The 13,422-nt window shown below is 36.1% G+C and overlaps 1 protein-coding gene across 2 annotated transcripts in view; it reads right to left on the reverse strand.

Annotated features, from left to right (window-relative positions):
- The window catches only part of Rhobtb1 (Rho-related BTB domain containing 1), a 136,788-nt gene that overhangs the window by 108,024 nt on the left and 15,342 nt on the right, over window positions 1–13,422 (reverse strand). For both annotated transcript variants that reach the window (XM_013017238.1, XM_013017239.1), the window contains exon 2: window positions 12,464–12,564. The gene's annotated coding sequence lies outside the window, so the exon portion shown is untranslated. The remainder of the gene's footprint in view (window positions 1–12,463; window positions 12,565–13,422) is intronic.

The following is a 13,422-nucleotide window of genomic DNA, read 5'->3' on the forward strand; positions in this document are numbered from 1 at the left end:
CCCTACTGCCCCGTCGCCATCTTGGTCCCCCCTCCTTAATTCACATTTTTAAAAATACATTTTTATTGTAAAAATACTGTACAGAGGGGTTATAGTTACATAAGCAAGGTAATGAGTACATTTCCTATCAAGCATTGTTACCTGCTCCTTTGTTTTTCCACTACCCTCCCTTACCTCCCACCTCCACAACTACACTTACCCCTTCCTCTCTCGCTCCCTCCTTCCCACCTAAATTGTAAAATTCATTTTTCAACGTAGTGTCTTGTACATATCATTGTTTCAATGAGTAAACCTGTATCCCTACTTAAGCATTTTGTTTTTTCCCCTGTTTTCACTATATTTGATGTTGGTGCCCTGCATCTTATATATACACACTTCTGGGGGGTGGGGGAGGGAAAAAACAACAGCTCCTATTTTTCACTTTGCTTTTCTAATCCCAAGATAAGAAATATAGAGTGATTATTAAATTTACTATGAAAAAGGCCTTTTGTTGCCATTCATAAAAAAATCAGACTTCAGCTGGGCGCTGGTGGCTCAGGCCTGTAATCCTAGCTACTCAGGAGGCTGAGATCTGAGGATCGCGGTTCAAAGCCAGCCCAGGCAGGAGAGAATGTGAGACTCCTATCTCCAATAAACCACCAGAAAACCAGAAGTGGTGCTGTGGCTCAAGTGGTAGAGCGCTCACCTTGAGCTGAAGAGCTGAGGGACAGCGCCCAGGCCCAGAGTTCAAGCCCCACGACCGACCAAAAAAAAAATCAGACTTCAACATACATACACAACATAGGTTTATTAGACAAAGTTTTTCTACATGTCCATAGAGACAATAAGGTCAGGCCCACAACCTGGGCATGATATTTAGATCCAGCTTTGTTCAGAAGTAGCAACTGGGGTCAGTGTTTATTCTCTAGTGACCAAAAAACTAACACCTGATTCTTCTTGTCAGAGCTTTTGTTGTTACTAGTTCATTTTAAGTAAAGACATAAATTTAGTTAAAAGGACCTGAGTTTTAACCGCACTCCTAAAAATACTTACTTTCCCACCCAAGTGACTATTTCTCTGAAGACAGACATTCTTATAAACAAGAGTCTTTTTCCTATTGTATGGAAAAGGCATTATGACTTCTTGTGACTATAATTTATAATGCAAAATGAATGAGAAGTTGTGTGAGGGTGGCTCATTCATTTTTAATGTTTGTATGATTGAGTTAATCTAATCAATGATATCCACATTAATTGAAATGTTCTTTAGAGCAGATGCCATTATACTAGTTTACAATAAAAATATATTCTTCAAGCTAATAAACTATATTGGTGGATGGCTGTATTTCCCTCTATTGATATAGATAAAAGTATATGGAGAGGAGAATTATAATCAATGAATTTGTTATCAAATAAGTCTATGTTCAGAACAAGAGGATAAACTAGAAGGTGTAAATGCCCAATGCATTAAAACCATGACTGTTTAATGCATTCTTATCTCTCTAGGGACATTGAGTTACAGATCCCAAGAAAGATGAAAGATTCCTGTGTTAGGACAAGTTTCTCTTTCCTTTGCAAGTGTTTGAAAGACACCCATATTTGCCCCTTTGAATTTCCCCATGGTGCCTCCACTATCTAATAAACCAACTTCAGGTGGAAAAGAATGCTTACTCAAAAGAACTTTAAATTACATCTAGACCAAATCCTGAATGTAAGCTGTAATGCTGAAGTAAGGCTTCTTAGCTTCATTGGGCAATGCTGAGTAATAACTGTAAATGGTGATACCTTGAAGCAATATTGGGTCTCTGGAACACTCTTCATGTGCTTTCCAGAAAACCCTGAACACATGACTAGGTGTAAATTCTCTCTTTTCTAGAGAATACAGTGTTTTTATTTCTTATGAATTTCTTTTTTCCATTTTTTTCATGTAAGAAGTTCACTTTAATATATTTCTTTCTGGCAAATGCTACCAGGATTCTATACAAAGAGGAAAATCAATGAAAACAAAAACACTATAATAATGGGTTCTGGAATTACAAAACTGAGAACCTGGGAATCATGCCCAGTAGTACAGCATTGACAAGAATGGGATGCTCACTTGTATCTTGTTCTCTGCAAATGGCTGACAATGAGGAAGTGGAAGGAATCTTATCAGGTTCTCTGCCCATTCAAGTCACTGTTGTACCAGAATATGCAAATTCACAGATCTCCTCTAAGGCTAAATAAGAACACTGCATTTTCAGAGGAAATTATCTATTCAATTTAGGAGTTTGATATGGAATTCTACGCCTCCATCAGAAAGAATGACATTGCCCCATTTGTTAGGAAATGGAAAGACTTGAAAAAAATTATATTAAGTGAGGTAAGCCAGGCCCAAAGAAACATAGGTCCCATGGTTTCCTGTATTTGCAATAATTTGTATATGTCTGAGACAAGCAGAAATGGTCAGATAAGTTGATGTTAGGTGAAGTGTATCCCAAGATAAGGACTCAAATGTTTTTTCTTTCTTGCTATTGTTTCTAACATATTTATAAGATATTTCTTTGTTGCTTTGTATGTCCCTCCCCCACGGTATAACCCCTGTTTTCACTGTATTTGATGTTGGTATAATTTGTGGAGGGGAAGGGAAAAAACAAATCATTTAAATAGGGATACAGGTGGACCCATTGCAACAATGAGATGTACAGGTCGTTATGTCGGAAAACAAACTTTACAACTTGGCCAGGGGTGGGAGATGGGAAGGGATGGGAAGGGCAAACAAAGGAGGAGGCAACAATGTTTGATAAGAAATGTACTCATTACCTTGCTCATGTAATTGTAACCCCACTGTATGGTATTTTCACAATAAAAAATGGATGAAATGCCCTTATTTGTAAATATAAGAACGGTCTTTATTGTATGAAAAATAATCCACAAACCCCATATAAGGCCAAACCTATCTAATTGTGGATTGGGAGATGCCATTGGATTATGGATTCCTTTGCTCCTGCTACAACTGATTTATAGGCAGGAAACCCGAGGAAAATAACGAAGTGACTTCCTTACTTAAGTGACATGAATCATGAAAAAAATTCACTTTTAAAAATGTCTATGCTGTGATTGAGTAAATGTTTTCCAACAGATTTGAAAGCAAATCATACAAACTTAAAAGAGTTAACTTACAGTAAGTCATCTTATTGGTAGATCTAAAGTAATGGGCTTTACATTTCAGTATGTACTTAGGTTGTAATAACAAACTATTTTCATTAAGTTCTTATCAGAGCATTTCCTGGATTTGTAAGTACTTCCTAGTTTCAAAATACATTTAAAACTTGATAGAGAATTTCTTGATTCTGGAAGATGTTAAGTACCCAGAACAGACAATGTATTTTACATCAGCTGCCTTTTGACAGTTAACATGCCAATATTTAGACTTTATGAGAAACTTAGGCATGTGAAATTAGGACAGGGACTCTTTGCTATGAATTTTTAAAAATCCCAGTTTTATTGGCTCAACTTAAAGAGTCTGAAGATCTCTAAGTTGAAGAAAGTTATATATTGCAAATTATCAAGAAGTGAAAACCCATTTCTAATTAATTTAAAACATTTGACAGCAGAGAACGACTGAATTGCTTTTCCCCTCTAAACTGTGGGATTAAAACTGAAGGATGATGGTAAACTAGCTGAGACATGCTTAGGGTACTGTTGGGGACCCTTGGACTCTGAGAGCCATGTACACTGGGGGAAACAGCTTGACTCATAGCTCCATACAATGCAATATGGAGAAGCAATATCCCAGCAAGTGGCAGAGATGTTGTTGCCCTTTAATGAAGCCTGAAGATGTCACTTATAAGTGCTTAGTTACACTTTTTATACAAGCAGCCAAGCAACAGTATTATTGATGCAAAAGATAAATGAAAGGAAGAAAGGAAGGCAGAAGAGAGAAAGCAGGATTTTTAGCTGGCAAGAGTCTCACAATCACAAGTCATCTCACACACAGACTGGGATACATTTCTGTACTCTTCCAGGCTCATCAAATGCAATTAGTTGCACTGACTGGTTGCTTTTACAGTTAATATTTTAAACTCTGAAAACTTCCATACATCTTTTCTGTGTCCCTACCCAGATGTCGCATGGTCATGTTATAGAGGAACAGTTTCTCACCCACGGGAACCAGAAGCAGAGACAAGGGGATGGTTGATTTAAATACCCTAACTCAGAATTTACTACAGATTTAACATCTTTGACTTAATGTTGCATTAACTACTGGTGGCTGCTTTACTGCCTTTAAAACATGCATATATAATTGGATACTGTAATGCTCTGTGGGTAAAATAAATACTGACTCACACTAATATAAATACTCTGCAAGATGAAGTTCATGTAGACATAAATTAATCATTTACCAGTTAACCAATATGCACAGGAAAGAAATAGATGACTTATTAAAGGTTGTCTCATCTATAAAGTGCAAAAAATAAAATGCTGATATATTTTTTCCGGTGCTGTGGTGAGAAAGAGCGTATGAAATTATTGCTAAGCAGTTTATAAACCATAAAATGCAGTATGAACATTAAATTAATAATATTTGTACTAATTCAGATTCAACACCTTCTGCATTAAATACATCTTTCTGCCTATTGAAGCATACATGAAACTAAGCAGAGGCTTTTTATTTAATATTTAATGGTGTCTTCAGAATTCTTGAAAGCATCACAAAAGTTATTGCTTATGTTAAAAACTTTTCCCTGGCTCCCTCTTTCCTCCCCCTCTCCCCATTTTTAAGACAAAGTTCTTGACTGCTTATATCTCTAAGTCCTACTTTTATTTTATTTTATTTTATTTTGTGCAGGTACTGGGGCATGAATTCAGGGACTAGGTGCTGTCTCTTAGCTTTTTTCACTCAAGGTTGGTGCTCTACCACTTGATCTACAGCTCAGCTTTCTAGTGTTTTGCTGGTTAATTGGAGGTAAGAGTCTCATGGACTTTCTCGCCTTGGTCTGGCTTTAAACTGTAACCCTCCGATCTCAGCCTCCTGAGTAGCTAGGATTGCAGGTGTGAGCCACTAGTGCCTGGCTTCCAGCCCTGTTTTTAAAACCTTCTTTCAAAGGATTTATGTCTTTCTCTTGCAGATACATAGTAATTACAAAGGGAACACAGTTTTTTTTTCTTCCCATCCTGTGGAAGTTATTAACATGTCTGGGTTTTTCTTTGCGTAAGTTATGGATTTAGATGGGGAGGGGATGTTCAATGGCATGGGGATTCTGTCTCTGTACTTCATCAGACTGATCAGCAGTACAAAACTACTGTGATGGACCAGCAGTACGGTCATGAATCAGTGGAATCTCAAGGCCTGCACATGGCTCAAAATGTTCTGGGCTTTGGAGATAAATCATGCTTCTCTTTCTTAGCTCTCTTCTAGAAACGCATTCTAAGGCACAAGGGAGGACTAAGCTATATAGAACATAGCTCCTTTATTCTTCTACTTCTTTTGCCTCTTGTTTGAATGGAGAATTATTATTTAGAAGACTTACTTGTAATCTACTCAGCACATTTTTAACATCATCAATGTCCCTTTGACTCTCAATGACAAAATGCATCAGACGTTTCTCTACTTACTTCCCTTTATAGAGGCCATTTATAGAGAAATACCTCCTCTTCTTCCACTATGAAATGATAAATGGCTGGCTGGAGATGTCTGAAATATTGCCAAATCTCCCCTATGTGTCCTGTGTCACCAGTGGTAATAAACAGTGACTAATCTCTGGTCATGAACTATATTTATGAATTTCTTGTCATGAGGAGGTAGGTATTTTCTTGATTCCGGTTTAGGGGCCTAATATTTATGCTAGGAACATGTGTGCTAGGAACAATATTCTCAGGTTCAAAGGCAACTAATCTTTACAGTTTTCTTTCACTTCAATATTTATGGAGTTCGGCATTTCATTGTCTACCTCATTGTGCATTAAGGTTTACCCAGGACTATTCTGACTTGGAAGCTATTTTATCTCAGCCAACAACTCACTATTTTGGTGAGTCCAAAGAGTATCTTTGTCTAGTAGGGAAGATAGTACTCAGGAAAGGAATATGGTTAAAATGTAGGACTTATCCCAGTTAAAGCTGAAGAATGGTGAAATTCCCTCCACCATCTCCTGAGAGCAACTGAGGAATTGTGATAAGGAAAAAATGCCAGAACATACAACCAAGAGGAGCAAGTGAAGGCTTTATGCAAAAAGATATAAGGTTAATATGGACAAATCCTACTTTGACTCAATTTCAATTAATGTCTGTTAGGTGGGCGCCAGGCACTAGAGAAGGAACTTGGGATATGGCATTCCAAACCAATCAAGTTGCCAGCCCTCATAGACCTTACCTTCAAAGGAAAGGGGACAAACTAACCATGAATAGATGATACAACTTACCAGAAGGTAGCAAGTGTCATGTAGACAAGAGTAGAACAGGAAAGAGGAAGGAGGAGAAGGGGTTGCATTTTGAGGAAAATGGTCACTTTAGCATCTTTCTGAGATGATCACATTTGAACCAAAACTAGAAGGTTGAGAACAAGCCAAGTAGACTCCTGGAGAAGGGAGTCCCAGATACTAGAACTAGCAAGAGCAAAGATCTATGCAAGCAGAACTCCAAGGAATCCAGAGTGGGGCTGGTGTAGGATAAAATGGGGTTGGGAGACAGAAAGAAAATGAGGTTTCTCAGGTCATAGTTACTCTGTAGGAAATAGGAAGCCACTAGGGGGTTACAACCAAAAGAACAAACAAACAACCAAAAGATCTTTTCACTTTACTGAAAATCGACTGTAGGAGCAAAGGTGAGGACAAATAAATCAACTAATTAAAATCAATAGTTCAATGCTCCTCTACAGAAGTTTAATCAATATGATTCAGAAATTAGTAAGAATGCAAAATCAGATACAAAATACACTAAAATTATTATATACCCAGGTAGAATTGCTTGGGAGAGAGAATTTAAAACAAATTGATACATTTCCACAGAACCAATTGGGAAGTTTAAATAAATTTTAACTAAATTTATGCATATATTAAAAAATAGCCTCTAAGCTATGGGAAGTTGAACATCTATTGCTAAGGACATAATGCTCCTTGACATAATCGGGGGAGGGGGCGGCTATAGAATTTTAAATAGCGCCTCTAATTTGGCATGGTAGCACACATCTTTAAGCCCAGCTACTAGAAGAGCGAATCAATGTCCCAGGCCAACCCTGTTAAAAGTGTGAGACCCTATCTGAAAATAAACTAGTGGGGGGGGGCGGCATAGCTCAACTGGTAGATTGCCTGCCTAGAATACTCAAGGCCCCAAATAATCAAACCCTAGTACTTAAAAAAAAAGAAAAAAGAAAAAGAAAAGTGATTCGATTGCCAAATGGACTTCTCTCTCATCCTCCCAGGCTCTTTAGCTTTAGAACAAGGTTTGGATCTGCAAAATGTAAAAATTAACAGCAGAAGTGCCCATTCTCTCTGAAGTAGGTTACTATATTCACCTAGGGAAATTTCGATTGAATTATAATTAGGTGACTAATTAAAAAGGGGATTATCAACTATATTAAAATATGCAGAAAGACATGTGCATCATTTATTCTTTAATTTTGGCAATCCAACTTTTCTTTAGAAATTCTCACTGGGAAATTCCATGTTTAATATGAAAGCTTTCTTCTTTCTTCTTAGATCAATTTTATTGAACTGGGTGGAAGATCGCTGTTTATTGAGGTGATGGGTGTAATTTGAGCTTCTTTTGTTAATATGAGACTAAGCATTACGGTTATTCTATACAGTAAGAACAGAATGCTGTAACTAAAACCTAGAAGTAATGCCAGGTCCTTGGAAGAATTGCTTTTGATTCAGAGAAATAATGATTAAAATAATAACTACTACTATTTTTTTCATTGCTAATACACATCACATGATATGTGTTTCATTTAAGTCTCCCAACAACAAACCTATGCACTAATTTAGGCCCAGTAAACAGATGAAACAGATGAGAAACTGAGCTCAGAGAAGATGAGCAAATTATTCAAGGTCAAAGAGTTTTGAAGGGTATGTATCTGATCTCAAAACTCTTGTGTAAAGCAAGAATCTTTTGTCTAGTTAAGAGTCTTTTGTTGCAGTCAGCTTGTTTTGATATTGGTAATATTCACATATCATAAAATCAGCTAATCAGGATCTTATATTAACCCTCAAACCATATTTCCTACCTGAGTTGTCCAAACATTAGTTAATAAAACAAAAGCATGATCGTCAGGAGACTCCAGATTTATTATTAACAGCAAAAGTTAAAAAGTGACCATCACCTGGCATAGAAGTTACTGTTTTATTTGTCTTTTCCTATTTTGACTAATTTCTGAGAAGATAGACATGAAGTGAACTTTGTACCATTCTAGCTTTGGGCTTGATGGTTTAGTTATGTTTTAAGTGGGTCAGTCTATTCCTAAAAGCACCTAAAATTGACCACTTCATATAGATACTTTAGCAGCTAGGCAAGACTTAGGAAGACTGAGAAGGCTTGGTGACCTGCTCATGGTGATTAGTACTAACACCATGTGGGTGACATGGAGTTCCTGCTCTAACACATCCTTATTATATATTATTATTATTATTATTGAAGACTCACTGGAAACAGGGACTGTGCTTATAACACAGCTTTATTACAGTGTCTCTCCATCTTCATATGCTAATTTTTATTTATTTTTCTTTTTTCTTTTTTTGGGGTCCGGTCATGGGGCCTGAACTCTGGGCCTGGGCACTGTCCCTCAGCTCTTCAGCTCAAGCTCTACCACTTGAGCCACAGCGCCACTTCTGGCTTTTTTCTATTTGCTTATGTGGTGCTGAGGAATCAAACCCAGGGCCTCAGGCATGCAGGGCAAGCGCTCTACCACTGAGCCACCTTCCAAGCCCCATATGCTAATTTTTAAATGCTACAGTATAGTTTATAGATTTAACAACTTTGCTGATGACTCTTTGGTGTGGGAGAAGGGCTATCCTGTACATCTCTGGATGGAAGGGGGCTGTTGAGGCTCAGCAACATCTCTGGTCACTAATTGTGACAGACTAGGAGCACATCCATTTCTTCTAATTGTGACAGGTAAAACTATTTTTAAGTTACCAAATATCTAAGGTAGGAGGCAAAATCACCCGCTTCCCTCCCATTGTCTGTTTTCCTTTCTCAACAACTTTAGGAGGTTGATATTGTTTAACTATTATAACTGAAACTGTTTCAAAATGGAAAAGTGAGCTGGGTAAGCATTGTTGGTTATATGCAGATAGCATGACTTCTGAAGAGTTACTCTGGGCCGGAAATACAAATGGACCTTTCACTTGCCCCTTTTCCCTGTGTCTCTCCACCCCTCACTCATGTGTCTCCTGACAAATGGAGCAGTGGGAAGGAAGAGGTGTACGTGGTGTATTGCACAGAAACTTTTTATTGTACCATGGTCTTTTGTTTAATAGATTAATTCCATTTTAATTGGAATTCTGGAAACTAATGGAAAAAAATTACAAGTGTTAGATGGTCTATTCTTAGGGTTCTTGAATTCGTCTGATTTAATTCTAACCAATTAGCATGCCATTATGGAAGAATATTATGCTGAGAATCAATATGAAGCTAAACACTAATATTTTATTCAGTATTAAAAATTTATACAAATGGTAACACAAGTACTTTATCCTACTTTCTCTAAATGAGAAGAGATGCTTCCTTAAGGCAATTCTAGCAACAAAGAAAATGATTATCTTCTTAGGAGACTATTGGAATTACACTTTACATAGATCATTGCTTAAATGAATCAATAAGATTTAATTGAATGGAATTTGTCTAGTTTCTTTTAAGGTGTCAAAGTTTTTCAGGGTATCAAAACATTTTTTTTCCTCTCATACCCATAGTATAATCCTAAAATGATACAATTAGTTTATTGTCTAATATTGCTAAAAAGAACAGTAATTGTAATGTTCTTTGTGATTTTAGGATATTATTCATTTCTTTTTTCCTTCCTTCCCTCTTTCCCTTCCTTCCTTCTTTTTCTTTTTTCTTACTATGTAGTCCTGTCTGACCTCAAATTTCCAATCCTCTTGCTTCAGTCTCCCAACTGTTAGGATTCTAGGCATTTTGCCACCACACCTAGCTTGCCTTATTCCCTTTTCCACATGGGTCCTAAGCTCGTTTTTGTTTTCTGTTTTTGATTGAGATAAAATCTTAGGCTAGATACAGTTTAATTAGTCACAATTTCAAATCTGCTTCCACACCATGACTCAGTACACCTTTACCAGAGCCTTTGATTTTCTGTTCCAGGGCAAGTGCACAGACCCAGTGCACCTGCCTGGCTCCTCTCCTGTTACTTGTTCCTTTGTTTCTTCTATTTTCCGACTTTCAGTATTTCGAAGTTGGGTTGACTGAAAGATCTCTAAAAAAGACATTTATAATTTCTGTCACTTGCACATTTTAATTCTCAAATATTTGAAAAGTCTTTGGAAACTGTACCTTTTAAATCATCTCTAACTGTAAATTATTGGACTCTGATCTCGCAATTGGGTAGTCAAGATCAATATGCTAAAATGTACATCTCTTGAAAAGATTGCTTGTAATTCTAAGAGCATATTAGAAGTTAAATCTGATGTGCAGAATAAAGGCGAAAAGAAATCACTGAATAAATTAAGCCAACTGAAACATTCAAAATTTGAGGCTTGTTCAGTAATCACCACTACAAATAGAAAATGTAAGCTAAAATGATTTAATAGGTTGACTTTTCTAATACTCTGGTGGGATTTCATTTATAAGTGTTTAATGTATATATCTTCTCTGAAAGTAACTTAAAAAATGAAATACTTAATGCCTTAATGAGAGGTATTATTATGTGAACATGTTTGAATTTGGCTTATAAAAAATAGGGCTTGAAAATATAAAATGTGTGCATAAAATGCAAATGGATTTAATTAACTGAAAACCCACAAGACAGAACTTCTTCAAATAAGCAATTACTTTGGGGACTAATCGTGTAAATAGGATTCTGATTCATTAGCACAAATACCCAAAAGAGAGAGGGATCAGCAATTTTATTCTTTAAGTTATGTATGCACACATGGTAATATCTCATTAATTTGGTGCTTCAGTAAATTTTAAACCTTTTGATAATTTGTTCATGGGCTGAGTTGGTGTTTACCTTTGCTTCAAAATACTTTATTTATAGGTAAATAATGTACAGTGTTTTAAACATTCATTTTCAACCTCATATGCACTTTTTAGATGTAGAATAAACAATTTCTGAGGAACCTCAGGCATTTTACAAGCTCTTACATACATCCAATCTATATGCTAATAATAAAATGTTCACATGATTTATTATAATAGGTCGCCTTAAGGGTTTCTACTTTGTAATGTTTTGTTGGAGTTACTCTATTGTAGTTCAAGGTAATAAAAGCCACATTTGCTTAAAAGTTATCTATAACTCAGCCTTCCCACACATTCATATATATTTACTCCCTAATTCATTGAAATAAATGAAAATTTACAGTATTCATAGTTATACATAAGAATTTTTCTTTTAAATATCCCTTAGAACCTATAAACATATGAAGAAAAATAAAATAAGTAGCTAAAATAACAAGTGACTTTGTCTACTATGAGTAGACAAAAGAGAGTAAACTATCCATTTCAAATCATTTTAAGCCCTTTATGTACCATATCCTGGGGAAAATCCTCAATAATATGGTCTTTCAAAAAATGATTGTGTTCACTTGGGATGACTCTGGTCCTAATCACTTGAAGCCTAATAATAAGTTTTCCCAATAGCAGCGAGTCAGTGCAGAGGCCATAATGGATGGATGTACTAAGCTTGAGCACATAAAATGAAAAAATAAATTCCTCTACACCACAATCTGGCCATTTCCAAATCTTCCTTGTATGTGACCATGACTTTTCAGAGTTCACATGTCAAAACACTACTTACTGGCTAGGCATTGGTGGTTCATGCCTATAATTCTAGCAACTCAAGATGCTGAGGTTTGAGGATCACAGTTTGAAGCCAGCCTGGGCAGGAAAGTTATGAGACTCTTATCTCCAATAAACTACAAAGAAAGAGAAAAAAGCCAGGAGGGGAGCTGTGGCAGAAGTGGTATAGGGACAGACTAGGCCTTGAGTTCAAGACCCAGTACCAACAACAAACAAACAAACAAACACCCTACTGAGAACATTAGATGAGTATAAAAATGCTTAGGAGGGCTCTGTACTGTATTTTCACAATAAAAAATTTCTATGCAGGTCAGAATGATTCAAATTCTTTACCAGACAAAACACATACAACTAGAATTTGTAAACCTCCAAACTGAATTTAACTTCATAAAACACCCTAAAAAGAAATCTACATACTATCCATCAGGCATGGCATCTTTGCACAAGAACTACTTCTACTTTTTTTTTTGTTAAATAGCGTAAGAAAAATTATCCAAAGAGAAAAGACAATTGTACTCAAATCAGTAGTTACTTACCATACAAAAGGGCATAACAACCTTCAATTCCATTTTTATAGCTTAATCAGGAATGCTTGATGAAGAACCCTCTTTCATTTGCCTCTTGATTGTTGTATAACCTGAAGGAGATAGAAACATGGCTTATTTCACCATCAACAAGAAAACGATTCCATGTAAGATTGTTATGTTAGCAATTAATTCTCTTCAGAACAGAAACTATCCCGGCTAGTTAGATAAATCTCCCACTTTGATATTCTGTCAAGAATCAAATCCCACTCACACTGTCTGAGTGAACTTCAGGTCTGTAACTTCACTGTTTCCAACCCTCACCATTCAACTGGAAGTAATAAAATTTCTCTATTTAATGTTCTCATTATCAAATGAGATGGTGTGTGCAAACTATTCACCTAACAGTAAAGGCACTGTTGAATTAAAATGAATTTGGTCTACAGTAGCCTCTGTATTTTAACATACGTTTGGCTCAAAGCAACTTTTATAGGTAGTGAACTGAATCCTAGGTTGATCTGTAAATAGACTAATCTAAGAGCAAACCCTTGTAATGAAGTAACCAAGTCTTGCCTAATCACAGTAGTTAAGCCTCCAGCCAACCAGAAACTGAAAACTGCCAAAATATGACCATATAAGGCAAATGTCAATTTTAGCCAATCAGATTATTTCTGTATGTCAATTCCTTATTTTCTGGTTATAAATATAACCCATTCATATAGAGCATGCTGATCCATCTTTGGTCTGGGATGTTGCCTGGTTTTTGAACCTTTTTGTTTGATTAAGGAAGCTTAAAATTCAATAAAGCTATAATTAACATTTGAGTATTTTCACACTTTCAGTAAAATGAAAATATAATTTGTAAAAATAATTTCAACTTTTATGGGAAAATATATCACTTCTTCCAACAAAACCAAGTGTTTTATCTTCCTGATCTGAAATTCATGGAGAAAATTTTAATGTGCAAAATA

Source organism: Dipodomys ordii, unplaced genomic scaffold (genome assembly GCF_000151885.1).
Source record: "Dipodomys ordii isolate 6190 unplaced genomic scaffold, Dord_2.0 Scaffold34, whole genome shotgun sequence".
NCBI classification, from domain to species: Eukaryota; Metazoa; Chordata; class Mammalia; order Rodentia; family Heteromyidae; genus Dipodomys; species Dipodomys ordii.